Source organism: Phasianus colchicus, chromosome 9 (genome assembly GCF_987193195.1).
Source record: "Phasianus colchicus chromosome 9, bPhaCol1.hap1.1, whole genome shotgun sequence".
Lineage (NCBI taxonomy): Eukaryota > Metazoa > Chordata > Aves > Galliformes > Phasianidae > Phasianus > Phasianus colchicus.
In genome coordinates, this window is record NC_143444.1 from 26,351,535 (window position 1) to 26,365,651 (window position 14,117).

The window sequence follows — 14,117 nt, forward strand, 5'->3', positions numbered from 1 at the left end:
GTACTGGAGAGGTCTGGAATGGATCTCTTCTCAGCTGCCTCAATTCCTCTGCTGCAAAGAGCTTAATAGATTCCAAGCACAATAGCAGAAACAGGTAAATAATATTTGCCCAAATATCTTGTATTTCTTCTGCAAAGAATCAGTTTGAATTTAACAGAAACAACTTCCATAGTTCATGCTTTTGAAAGGATAAAAATCTCTTGGCTTTGTCTTAACCTACAGGTTTTCATCAGATTCTGCTGTTTTTCAAAACTTTAAAAAAAAAAAAAAAGATGATTTTTTAAGTACCCTTCCAAAATATGGCTATATAATTATTTTAGAAAAATGTTAAAACTGCAATACTTTGGCATTAGTGAAAAAGCATCCTTCATTATTTATCAGAATGTTTTGACATCATTTAAGTTTTCCCTACCATGTCCTTTTTTTTTTTTTTCAGAATAAAGTATTTTCCAATTTTCAAATATTTTCTCATCTCTCCAAAGATCGATTTTTTGATTCATCAGTTAATGTTTCAAATAGGAAAAGTCAACTTCATTCAACTCAGAAGTCAGCACAGCTCCAAGAACATGGTCTAGCACCCTCATTTCAATACACTGCACATCTTATGGCCAGATGCTACGCTAAAGAAAAAAAGTTAAATAATAAAGTGATAGAGTCTAACTCCATCCTATAATCCTAATTTAATACGAGCTCTGTGCGCACAGCTGAGGACTGCATTTTTAAAGTCACTTCGCTTTCCTGCTAACATCACTTTAGAGACTTAAAATCCATTTCCCCTTCCCAAATCAAATTCTGCTTTCCTTGTTTCTGTTCTATCTGCTCCCCACACCAGCTCTTAGTGAGCATTGATACAGTCTAACGCCAACTGCGCAGCCCATGACTTGCTCTGTATTCTCTATGTATTCCTTCCCCTATGTTTCTTAAGACAGGAACAGCAAAAGAGATTTTCCAGCTCTAAGAGTTACTCAGCAAGGGTCTACTGAACCATTATACATCCTTTCCTCCTCCTCCATCTTGCTCCCACCAGCATGATTCTTCCCAATGGCATAGCTATTGCCCACTGCCTCAAATGCTCCCCCTATGCCCAGCCACACCAATGTCTGTCAAAGGGCTCAAGAGCAAAGAGAGCAGAGCTTCCCACACACCTCACTGTTCTACTGTACCCATCAGGTGCTCAGTGCCAGCCTAGCAGATGCATTATTGCAAGCGAGAAAGATAAAATCACCTCAGCCTCACCTGACATATCTTCCCATTTCCAGCTAAACTTCTATATCATTATAATAGTCTTCATTATTGCTCTTAATTCCTTATTCCTTTGAGAAACATTGTCTTCCTTCATCCTGAAATAATATGACATACCATCACCAGTTATTGCAAATGACAATATCTGTCTCTCCTGGGGAGCATATTTTATACCTGCTTCCTTTTCTGCAGCACATCAATGTGACAGAACTTACGGAAACAACTGAAAATAGAGAAAAGCCAGTCTACATGAGTTTTTAAACTATACCTTGAAGAAAAAAAAATGCACAATAGGAGAAAAAGCTCAGGAAACAGAATCTTAGCATCCACAAATTGACAACTATCAAAAAGACCAACTCAGCTGGATGGGACAATGTAGACAGCCATTCTAATTTTGGTAAGCACAAAACTTGAGATGCCACGATGCTATAAGTTGTTAGATTTAGGTGTTTTTTGTTTTGTTTTTGTTTCTTAATGACAAATGAACTCCTCAGTTGTTCTCTTTCTTCTGATTGCTTTGAAAGGAGAGACTGTACAATGGCATGGAGCAATTGAATTGTAAAGACAGAGGCACAGATGGATAACAACTCTCTGTCATTTGTTCCTGAAACTTCCTAAATGAAATTCACATCAAAATGTGAAAATCTGTAAAGCATCATTAATTTCAAGGGATCCAAGCAAGATTTTAAGCAGGAACTATGAAATAGTTTCTGTGTGTACTCTTCTGATGTCTTTCCTATTTCATCTAATTAACAATAAAACAGATGTCCCGTGACAAAATCAGCTTTTTCATCCAATAATACTCTGATGATCTAAAAATGACAATCCCTTCACATATGTAAGTTAAATGTCACTGGAGACAGTTGATGCAATTTAGAGATAAAAGCAAAGAGAATATTAACACTGGGTAACTACCAACAGGGGTGCAAAATCTTATTGCTGCCCTCCAAAGTTAGAGATCTCCAGCGCAGCCATTTTTGGACTAAGCACTTACACTTCTTAACATACATTCTTATAACAGCAAGAATTAAGTTGGTAATCTTAACACAAAGGATGCTCCAAAAACACTGCCTCCATTAAGCTGGCCAATGACATTGCAGGTGCACATTGGTGGTATGGCAGTAGGGGTTGAACCTTCCTGCCAGCATTCCGTTACATTTTATTGCTGTGCAACAGATGCAGCAGAGGGGCAGTGTGACAAAATGGTGTCCAACAAGGGTGGATGAAGCAAAGGTGTGTCACTGAATTCCTCCATGCACCCACAGAAATTCATTGATACTTGCTGAATGTTTATGGAGATCAAACAGTGGTTGTGAGCAGAGTGAGGGATGGTGGTATGTTTCAGCAGTGGCAATAGCAAGATGAAAAACAAGCCACACTCCAGACAGCCATGACTTTTTTTTTTTTTTTTTTTTTTTACCAGGGAAGCTTGAGAGCTCTTGTTCATCACTGGTGAAAATGTATAGCTAATAGTGATGACTAGTTGAAAGTTAGTGTTTTGTAGCTGAGAATTTGCTCTATCAGTGTTAATGCGCTTGTTGTATCTTTTGTAGTTTCCATCAAAATAAATAGGAGGCATTATTTTCAGAGCAAATTACTCAAAGCTCTTATAAAGGCTCATGATCTACAGTAAAAGCAGTCTATATTCTCTGTTGCTAAGTTGTTTAATCTTCTTTTGTTCCTGGCTCTTACTTCAGCTCAGCAAGATGAACCAGTAAGATAAGAGAAGAAAAGCTAGTTTCCTTTACCAAACTGCATAAACACAGGAAAACTCACTGCATTGGTATACACCTCAAATGCATGGCTGAAATTCACCAGCATCATAAAGGTTCATTCTTAATGACTCACTGACAGCTTCTATCTACTGCTAATTTACCACCTGCCCACCTCGAGATGCTGCAAAGCTAGCTCACATGTAAGCTGCTCTCAGGGAGGAAATTCACTGCTGGTTTAACTACTGTTAACGTGGTAGAGGAAGGTGATCAAGACTACTTCAGATGGAGTTGCCTCCTTTTAAGGGCGGTTCTGTGAAGAACTGCACCCTCAAGTGGCAGCTCTGAGTTAGGCTGATTTGCTCACAGAAGTTGATTTATCGTTAAAACACTCATCCCCCTTATGCTCACCATATTTTTTTTTTAATTAAGACCAAAGTGTGTCTTCCTCTCTTAGTCTCTTTAATTTTGTCGTCTCTGATGCTGTTCCAACCAGTTTAGAAACAAATGCAGAACTTCTGTTGCTGAGTCCATGGAGCACAATGGAAAAAAAGAAAAAAACACTCAACTTGATTTTCCAAATATTAAATAAAGATTTCTGAATTTTGTTATGAATTCCCATGAACTCACTATGCCATCTTCACTCTCGTTTAGTGCAGGTGTCACAACCAATCCCTCCAACAATCCTTCCTGCCCTCAAGCAAAGCATTAATCTCTGAAAATTTGCCCCACTTGGCCATAAGTTATTTCCTGCTGTCAGATATGCTCTTCATTAATTTCCTCTTAATTGTTTACATGTGTCAAATGAATATTATTTTAGCTGACCCTATTTCAGAAATCTTTACAACTTCCAGTTTAAGAATGTCTCTTCATCTCATTCCTCTTACGTCCCCTCAAAGAAAATGGAGTTATTTTGACATTCAAAAGATACCCTTCAGAAGAATACAATTATTCTGAAGACACTACAACTCCTTATGAAATGTGATATACAGTACTCAGAGCGACTCTGAAGAAGTTAATCATAGTTGCAATCATGTGTCTTACCCAATTCACACAGTTGTGTGATTGACAGAAACTCCCAAAGCAGAATTCAATTAAGTATAATTTTGATTCTCATAAGACAAGCCTGCCTTTGTTGTAACACTAAAATCAGTTCTGAAACACAGATAAAACAGATATTAAATAATGTAATCTGCAGCTGCTCATACAGAATAAATGCCACCAATAATAATTCTGCCACAGTTACTTTCTGCAGACTTCAGAGCTGGTTTTCTTCAAAATTGAAATATGTCAACTTATAGTATACTGTGAGGTGTACTTTCAAAGGTTTTAAATTATCTAAAAGTGAAAAAATATATACATAGGGATTTTCAGAACCATCAAGACTCTTACCTCCACCACCAAATCAACAGAATTTGCAAATTCTCAGTTATCAGACATATGCACATATATAGAGGTGGCATCACCTTCAGCAAGTGACAAGGTCTGTGACACATCCTCTGTCTAAAGGAATGCTTTGGGAATTCTGGGTAAAGAGATGGTGGTACAGCAATGCAGTCTGTGGGGGTAATAACCATGATTTGTCATTCAAAATGCCCAATAACTTCTACATAATCATAGAACCATATAATTGCTCAGGTTGGGAAAGACCTTAAAGATCATCGAGTCCAACCACAACCTATCCATGCTACCCCAACTCTTAACAACCCTCCACTAAATCACGTCCCTGAGCACCACAGCCAAATGGTTTTTAAACACACCAAGGGATGGTGACTCAACCACCTCCCTGGGGAGCCTATTCCAGTGCTTAACAACCCTTTCTGTAAAGAAGTTTTTCCTGATGTCCAACTTAACTTACCCTGGTGCAACTGAAGGCCATTTCCCATCACCGTCACCAGTGAGAAGAGACCAGCCCCGCTCTCGCTGTAAGCACCTTTCAGATATTGGAAGGGAGCAATAATGTCTCCCCTCAGCCTCCTTTTCCCCAGACTAATCATAATAGTACTTTAACAAGTTAAACAGTGGACAAGTCTCGGTCGCTTCACCCACTCTCTCTTGCTACATCAGACAAAAACTTAATATACCAACAAAGATGAGTTCTGTTGGCACTTTTCACTCATGTTGAGGAATAAGATAAAAAAGCCCCTGAGTTTTCCCCCTAAGACAAAGTCTGAAGCAGTCTGTGGAAGGCTGGGGTCAGGAATTGATGGCACTTGCCCTTTCAGTACCCATGTTTCTCATTACCTGTTTGTTGTATCCACCTGCTGTCTCTTTGGCTGGTGCCACGAACCCTGGCAGCCACATTAATTGCACTGCAGTAATTGTGTTTTAGAAATACAGATAGTTCTGCTCCATTCAAGCACCTTCATTCTCTTTTTTGCTGAGAACATACTCAACTGAAGGGATAAAATCCCTCAGATATCACTTCAGACAGACTCACTAGAAGAGTATACCAGCCATTATTTAAAAAAACATTTCCAGTTAAGGGGGAGAGGTAGGGGGGTGGAATCAGAAATCCATTTTGGGTCATGAGTGCCCAAAGCATATTTAGATTAGCATCTTCCCTAACTTGCTACTTGCAGCTAAAACAAATCACAGCAAAAAAACAACAACAACAACAACAAAAAAAAAAGTACACATTCCACTGGACTGAGGGCATGTAAAGTTGATTCTTAAACAAAACAATGGGGGAAAAAAAAGGGGGGGGGGGCGGGGGTGCATACTAAAAAAGAGACATCGTGCCGCTATCATCTAACCTTCAGCTGCCAGCGCTGTCTCCTCTTCAAAGTCGTTTAAGACAAGGGACAACCGACGGCTTTAACACAGTCTCTGCTGCTCTCTAGTGGTCTCTCCAGCAATCGCTCAACCGTAGGAACAGTGATCCATTCCAGCCGCAATTAGAAACTTACATTATTACGTATTATTAACCGTAGAGGTTTATAGGTTTACTTTCATTCTATTTCCAGGGCTCCTTTGAGTTAGAAAAGCAAATCCCGAGATCCTCTATTCTGTACTATCATCTATGAATTAACACAATGCTACTGTAATAATTATCTTCTTGTTGTATAAATAGAAACTCCTTGATTGCAGCATACTGTAGCCTGCATCTCCAGGGGACAACACCACAACGCTGTTCCTTAGTGTAAACACCCAGGAAATTGAAAATATTACATAAGATGTGACCAAGGCTTTCCTTAAACAACAAGAAAAAAAGTACTTTTAAAGCAGTCACATTATAAACTCACCTTTATGTTCATTCACCCATTTATATTCCTCATCTCGTGCTTAATAAAAGCATTTCACAAAATCCCATGAAAGTATAACCAAGATGACAAACACGTTGGCACAGAAGAAGGGTGGGTATCTCAATCCACCCATGAATGGGCAAAAAGCCTCTACTAGTTACAAGAGACGAGCTTGGCACTGGAAAGGGCTTCTATTTTTAACCCAGTTTCCAAGGGAAATGTGTTTTATGCAACCATCCTACATGCAAATGTTGTGTGCCGGTCACCCTCACTGCTATCACTACTCTGTCTAAACAACAAGCTGCAGCTGAAGCCTCATAAATTACAGAAATTCAAAAGAACTGGTACGTGCAGCTTTATAGAAGAGAGTCCTTGTGAGTGCCTTCCCTGCAAAGCTGCCAACCAACATCACACTTACACATAAGGCTGGAGGCTTTGGTGCTAACTCCTATTTATTTTATAATAAAAATAATCAAATGCTAAATAATAAGCCAGTAAAAAAAAAAAAAAAGAAAAGAAACTTACCCATTTGTGTTGGGATGCCATTATGTTGCAAATGCAAAGTAATTCACACGCTTTACCTCAGAGCAGATGGAGAGAAAAAGTAAACAGGTCAGCATGAGAATGAAATGGGTTATGGCAAGGGACAGAGGGCCAGGAACAGCCAGTGGTGTCCCAGTGATGGGCAGAAATCCCACTCCAGCCAAGTCTCTGTTAGCTGAGATATTGCATAGCCCTGCAAAAAACAGTCCCTTCCCAAAAGCACTGTGGATTCCACAACTCAAAGTGGGAAGCTGAAGAGAACATGGTAACTATGACGCCAAGATTGGACCTGAGGTCATTGGATGACTGCAAGTCAGTTTTACGTTTGTGGTGTATTTGTTTTCATCTGAATTGAAGGACTTTTTAAAACTGCAGATATAGTTCTTTGATTTATTTACATTGCCTTTCACATTGCATTAATAAAAGTATTGCATGTCATTCTCAGCCTGCTTTTCCCTTAGCAGCTGGAATTCTTTCCCTCTGTCAATTTCTAGAGCTGACATTTTATTCTTTTTAATCTTTGGGCTCAAGGCACATTTTTTCAACCTGATTTCCTTACAAATATTTGGGGCTTGCTCCTGCATTCCTTGAAGTCAATGAAAATCCTGAATGAACAAGGAATGCAGAACAAAACCACAGAGTAATTTACATTTTCTATTTTACTTGCTTTGAAAGACCCTGAAGACATATTGCTGTTTATTACTACAATAAAACATTTCTAATTCACTCAAGTGAATTAATGACTGAGAAACCTCCTGGATACTACTAAACTGGCAAAACAAAGTGATTACTATATTATTTTCTGAAGCAAAACTAATATAAGCCTTTTTTTTCCTTGTTAAGTACACCTGTATTTGATTATTTCTTACAGTCATTTACTGCTCAGTATGACAGGTTCTGCTGCATGCTTTGTTGAAACCTCAAAAACACGCAAGGCTATGAAAGTTCTACTAAATTTCAACCCTACAAACACAGGAGAAGCCAGCATTTTTCTGGGGGGTGGGAAGGAGTTGTGGCATTAATGAAATCCCTTCCTTTTTGCTTATATTTCAAACAGCTCAGTCAAGAACAGCTGTTCATCATGGTCCTGATTTCAAGCATATGTCTATGAGAAGGTTTTTTCCTTGCCATGTCCATTTTAGATGTTTGTTATATATGGTCATAGTATCAAATTATGAGCCGAGGAAAGGATGGTTTGTCAGTTTTTTCTGGCCTAATACCTACTCAGCACAACAGTCCCTTATTTCTCTAAGTGCATCTGGATGCTCCAGTAATATGTATAAAGAGTCCATTAAGTCAGTGCATTTACTCTCCATCTTCAGTGCTGTCGAGGAGAATCACTCATTGGATCACAACTGATGGCTCTACACAAATCCTGGTGGAAAACAGCAATACCTGAAGCAGCAGCCCAGTTTTGACCACACAGTGGCAGCAGAATCAAGACTCTGCTCAAAAGAGTCCTTTTAACAAATGGGATCTGCTGTTGGTGCCACAGCAGCAAACTTTCTAAGGCTCCGGCCCAGTTATTGCACTGGATCCTTGCAGAATAGTGGGAGTTCTGCTGAATAGACAAAAGTAAAATCCAAGCTTTCTAAAGAGCAGAACTGATAAATGCGCTGTAACAAGAAACACAAGCAGAGAGCCTGATCCCACTCACATGATTAAGTCAGGAGCGACCAACTCAGTGACTATTTATGCCTCCCACAGAAAATGGGACTTGAAGAAGCTTGGAACTGCAAAGGTGCAGGGTGAGCCCAGCTTATTCCTGGTGGTCATCAGAAAAAGATAGCACACAGGATCTACTCCCTACCACCAAATACATGGATAGTATTCTACAACAGAGCAACGTCCCAGGACAGTCTGAGGTCTCTTTGAGTAAATATCATAACCCGCAAGATAGTGCATCTCAGCTGTCATGTAACAGTGAAAGTTAATGTAGCTTAGAGCCTGCAGATCTACATGGCCTTTGCTACACAGCATCTGCTTGTCAAAACAGCCAGGGAAAGGCTCCTACAGTATTCAAATGGGGCAAACAAGAGGCAGTGCAGCAAAACAAACACCAGATGGAATGGTAAGAGGAATAGTGTGTGGAAGAAGAAGAAAAAAAAAAAAAAAAGTGCTCTGTAGACTCTACAAAGCCTCATTGAGGAAGTGAGCAGAATGGCAGAGATGGTAAGGAAGGGTGAGATAAGAGATGGAGTATTTTCCCTCTTCTTGAAGAGCCCTGTAGGGACCCTGCCCAAAGCCGGCACTGCCCTTCTCTGCACACCCCTGCTGAGCTGTGCCAGCTCCAACCAGGACAGACAGTGGGGCTGACAACTTGGATGGGAAAGGAGAGCATCTAGGACACTGAGCCTGTCCCAGAAATCTGTCACAGGGCAGGAAACGGGCATAAGCCAGTGTGGGGTGGCACATCAGCTTCCATAGCTCTTAGGAAGAAAAACTCTGGCTTCTGGATCCCCACTGCACAGAAAAGCAAAATGCTGTACACTGATGAGCTGTCTTCCTCTGAACCAAGCATGCTGTTGCAGCCAGGTGTGTGGCAAGAAATGGTGAAGCACTTTAAGAAAAAAGTGAAATATCCACAGCATTAAATGGGATTGTCAAGGAATCAATGCACACAAACTTCAGAAGGGCAGAGCAGCGTGTATGCACCACACACATTTTCCAGTTTTCTGTGACCATTTTAACTGGAGAGGGAGTCATCTGCCTTAATCATTACTATTAAATTTATTATTCATTAACCACATAAATAATTTAAATTTAAGACTAAGGATCCTGGAAGTCAGTGTGAGACACCTGCTGTCAGTTTCTGATAGCTGGCAAAAGCCTGTCTTCTGGTGCTTCCAACCTGGATTCCTTAACAACTGGTCAGATCTGGTCTTGGACTTCCAGGAAGAATGTGATGTTTAAAGCAATGTCATTCCCTCAATTTTGCCAAGCCTTTATGATTTTCTCTCCTTCAACCAGATGGTTAAAAGTTCACTTGAAAACAAACATTCTCATGGACTACCAGAACTTCAAGAGTCAGATTTTACAGAAATCCTTTCAGTAGTAGAAGATACTCAGCAAGTCACCTTGACCAGTACTCACAGGTGCGGTAATTGTTCTTGTTTCTATCTTTCAAACTCCAGCTAGTTACTGCATGTGATAATTTGGGCTGAGGATGCAGGAATTATCCCAGTCCTCTGGTGACTCCTCTCTCGTGCACATGGGAACTGTTTAACAGAGCAGGAAGCTTAACCAAAGCCTTCTGAGTTTCAGCCAGATGCCCAAACCACGGCACCACTGTCTGAATTTACTTGTAAGAGAGACACCTCTTAACCTCTGCACTTCCACTACAGACATTTGAACAAGAGCTCAGCATGCACGGATGGCACCTTTAAGGTTTTAGCCGTGATTGTTAAAACAAAGAGGATTAGGGTAAACTACCACTACTACAAACTGATCTCCTGCATTCTCCTAATCACTCTTTTAGCCTTTCTCAGGACAGAGGCAGCTTCCTGAGCCCTTTCAAGCATCCTACACCACTGCTCTGTGACTAAATCTCAGCAAGGAAGAAACGGGCTGAAGACACACGGTGCCTGGTGAGATTTTCAAAAGGATTGTAATGGCAATTAGGTAGAAGACACTTTGAAAACTGTATCACGTGCAATCACAGGAATCTGCTACCTAACCTGGAGAGGAGGGCTGAAGTTTTAGGAGGCAGAACAAGAGTTGCTGAAGAGATTCTGTTAAAGACAGACGTGCCAATTAAAGTACAAAGCACATGGAGGAGAAAACGGTATTGCTGCAGAAGAACAAAGAAGAAATGCTTTCTTTTAGCTAGATTATGAGCTGTTAATAAAAAACTTTCAGTGCAAAACTTAGCATGTAGTTTTATGGCTAGAGACCTTTCACAGCAATGGTATTAAAAAAATTTAAAAAAGACAGCACTGGATTACAACTACCATGTTAAAAAAAATTAAGAAAGATCTAAACTAATATCCAGACTCCTCAAAAAGGTCTGAGGTTTTGGATTGCCTTCCTATAGAATTGTGATATATCTGAAGGAAATCTTTTCTTTATTTTTCCCTATTCTTTCTTAATATTTTTCTAGGAAGTTCCTACTTCTGAAATAGAGGGAAAAAAAAAGAAAAATATTTATAAATAAGTAATATAGAAAATGAATTCTTTAAACAGAGATGTAATAAGAGACAGGGGAAAAAAAAAAAAAAAAAAAAAAAGATACATCTTAAGATGACTTAATTTTTACTTATCCCAAGATAGATCACTAATAGAAACCAGATATGCTTGTAACTTCATTTTATACTCTTATGGACCACATGCTTTTTTCTAGTTATTAGTAGATAACCCTGAGACACATATTAAGAGGTCTGCCAAAATTGTTCTTTTTTCCCTTTGTAAGAAATAATTTCTCTTAAATACATCAGATTTCATTTTGACAGAGCTCCAGTTAATAAGATGAAATTCAATATGCATGTTGCACATCCCTTCTGCAATTCCTTGTTTATATTCTGTGGTGCATTTCTGGAAGGGTAAGGAGCCCATTGGGTTATATTCATATAAATCTGCTTAGTCATCAAGAAAGAACTACATGAAGGATGCAAGAAAAATGAGACTAGTGACTTTTTTGTTTGATTCTTAGTTTTCACTATCAATAAAGTAACATAACATATCCCAAGAGATTTTTGAAGGAAAAAGAAGAAAGAAAGAAAGAAAAAAAGCCTTTCCTTTTCCTCAGTTGTGTTTTTCTTGACTATAAATTACTTTGCTCTTCACTAGCAGTTCTACTGCACTGATAACTAAAACATTAGTCTTTCTGCATACATGAAGAAACAACATATTCACAAGGTTAGCACCCAACCTGCTTTTCCTCACCAATGTTTACAAAAAAAAAAAAAAAATTCTAACTTGTTATTACTGAGTTTTGGTGAATTCCTAAAGACACACAGAAGAAGCGTTCCTGCATTGTCTAGACTGTGAAATCTTCAAAGACACAGGAAAGAAGTCAGTATGAAAGTCACTTAGACCACTTTTCTTTTTTTTCCCACATGCAAAAAAAAAAAAAAAAAAAGGAGAGATTTGTTAGGAATTTACATGCTCATGTCTAACACACTGCCTTTGGTATTTCAAGTTTAAAATTGGCTATCAGGTCTACTACCTTACTTTTTATCTTACCTTTGAAGTATAGATTTCATAGAGCTGGTTCAGGTATAGATTTTGGTCTCAATGTTACATTCCAATTTCTTATACATATTATAGAATTGCAGGGGTTGAAAGGGACCTCAAGAAATCATCAAGTCCAACACCCCTACTAAAGCAGGTACCCTACAATAGGTTACACAGATAGGTGTTCACATAGGTCTTGAATATCTCCACAGAAGGAGACTCCACCACCTCTCTGAGCAGCCTGTTCCAATACTCCATCGCCATAAAAATGATCTTCCACATGTTAGTACATTCAAGTTTTAGGTCATTACTTCTTGTCCTATTGCTATGCACCACTGAGAAGAATCCGGCCTCATCCATTTGCCTCCCACGCCCCTTTAGACATTTATAAACATTTGTCAGATCCCTTCCCAGTATTCTTTTCCCCAGGCTGAACAGATCCAGGTCACTCAGCCTTTCCTCATAAGGAGATTCTCCAGTCCCCTTATCATCTTTGTGGCCCTCTGCTCGACTCACTCTAGGAGATCCCTGTCCTTTTTTAACTGGACACAGTAGTCTAACTGTAACCTCACCGCAACAAAGTAGAAGTGGAGGATCACCTCCCTGTTATTATCTTCCCAACATACACAACACAACCTTCACGTAACACCACTTTCTCACTGATCTCTTGAGAACACATTTGCTGGATCCCTGGGTGCCACTGAGCCCAGCCAGGGCAGCTTGCACCTGACTGCAAAGCTCTGTGCAACCTGCTGCTTGCTTACAAAGTCAGAAACACACTGCAAAAAGACACAGGTAATATCCCACGCTGATTTCAACACTTTTCTCAAAAGACCACGACAATGAAAACAGAAAACAGTAATGTAATTTCACATGGCAAGAGTCAGTGCCACCTACCAGACCTGTCTTATCTCAGATACAGCAGGTGTGCCTGCTGATGCTTTAAAATATTTTTAAGCCAACAGTAACCCAAAATCTCAAATAAAAAAACTGCCGTAACTTGTTTCCACCACCCCTCCGTGTTTGATGAGTTGCCGTGTGCTTCTACAACGCTGAGAAAAACAAATTAACACCCATGCTTAACAAAAGTTGCTTAATAGAAGATAAAACTCAAGATATACACAAGAAAATAAATCAAATACTCACAAAATGAAGAATTGGGTCCTCCAGGCTGCAAAGGCTGCAGGAGGCTTCCCAGCTGGAAGCTCCTCTCTGGGGCAGGAGCTGCTGAGGGATCTGAAGCACAGGGCGCCCTGCCGCCATTTTGTTGCAATCAGGAAATGGCGGGAAGCCAAACGAACCCCCTGCCTCACCCACAGCCACCAAGAGCTGCCAAGAGCTTGGGCAGGGGGTGCAGAGGCAGCTTTAGGACCCGGGGCTGAATCACTGGGTGGAGAAAGAGGCAGTGGAGTGTTGCTGGGTCACTCACAGCTGCCCTCATCAACAGGTGCACCCGGCAGGTGCAGTCATCAGGGCGGCACTGAGGGGGGTCTCCCCGCCCAAAGCTGCTGCACCTTACCTCATGCAGCAGCAAAATGCTGGCTTTGGCTCCAGCAAGATTACAGAAGGATGATAATTTTACAAAATTATAAAAGCTGAAATGCTTGTTAATCGTATAGGATGTGACTAAAACTGTTGGACATTGTGTTGTCATCTTACAGTTGGCATTCACATCACCACTGTGTTTTTTTCATGCTTCATCACAGGGGTTGTTCATCGCTGGTTTTGTTTTTCTCCTTAGTGGGGTTTTCCTCTCACTGTCATCCTCTTACAAAACACTGAGTCATCACAGCGGTATTTGTCTCCTCAGCTATCACACACACGACTGTTTGGATGAGACAGTGATTTTCCTACGTTCTCTCTCAGCAGACTAAATCTCACCTTCAATTTTTGAGTCTTATTCCATAAGAAAAAACCTCCTTAAGCCATAGTCCCATATCCTTATTTTCTTGTCTTTTAAAGAGTTCTACAACATTGCCAGCACTGGAACGATGTTTTAATAGTAGGTCTCACGTTCCCACTTTCTTTGAGTACTTTCTCATTCCTTCAGACCTCAGAATCAAAACAGATAGGTTTGTTGAAGAGCCAACTGGATTTCCCCCACTTCCTTCAGCATGGATGTCTTTATTGTTCATCAAATGCCTTTCTGCAAAATGGTATTTCTGTAGCATTAATGTTAGAAGCCTTTAGGATTGTTTAAAAC

General features: G+C 39.9%; 1 long non-coding RNA gene across 1 annotated transcript in view; it reads right to left on the reverse strand.

The window, feature by feature from the left end:
* The window catches only part of LOC149916885 (uncharacterized), a 42,533-nt gene extending 29,072 nt beyond the window's left edge, over positions 1 to 13,461 (reverse strand). Inside the window, exon 1 of the long non-coding RNA XR_016468975.1 lies at positions 13,061 to 13,461. This is a non-coding gene — a long non-coding RNA (uncharacterized LOC149916885). The remainder of the gene's footprint in view (positions 1 to 13,060) is intronic.
* Between the last annotated feature and the right edge of the window lie 656 nt (positions 13,462 to 14,117).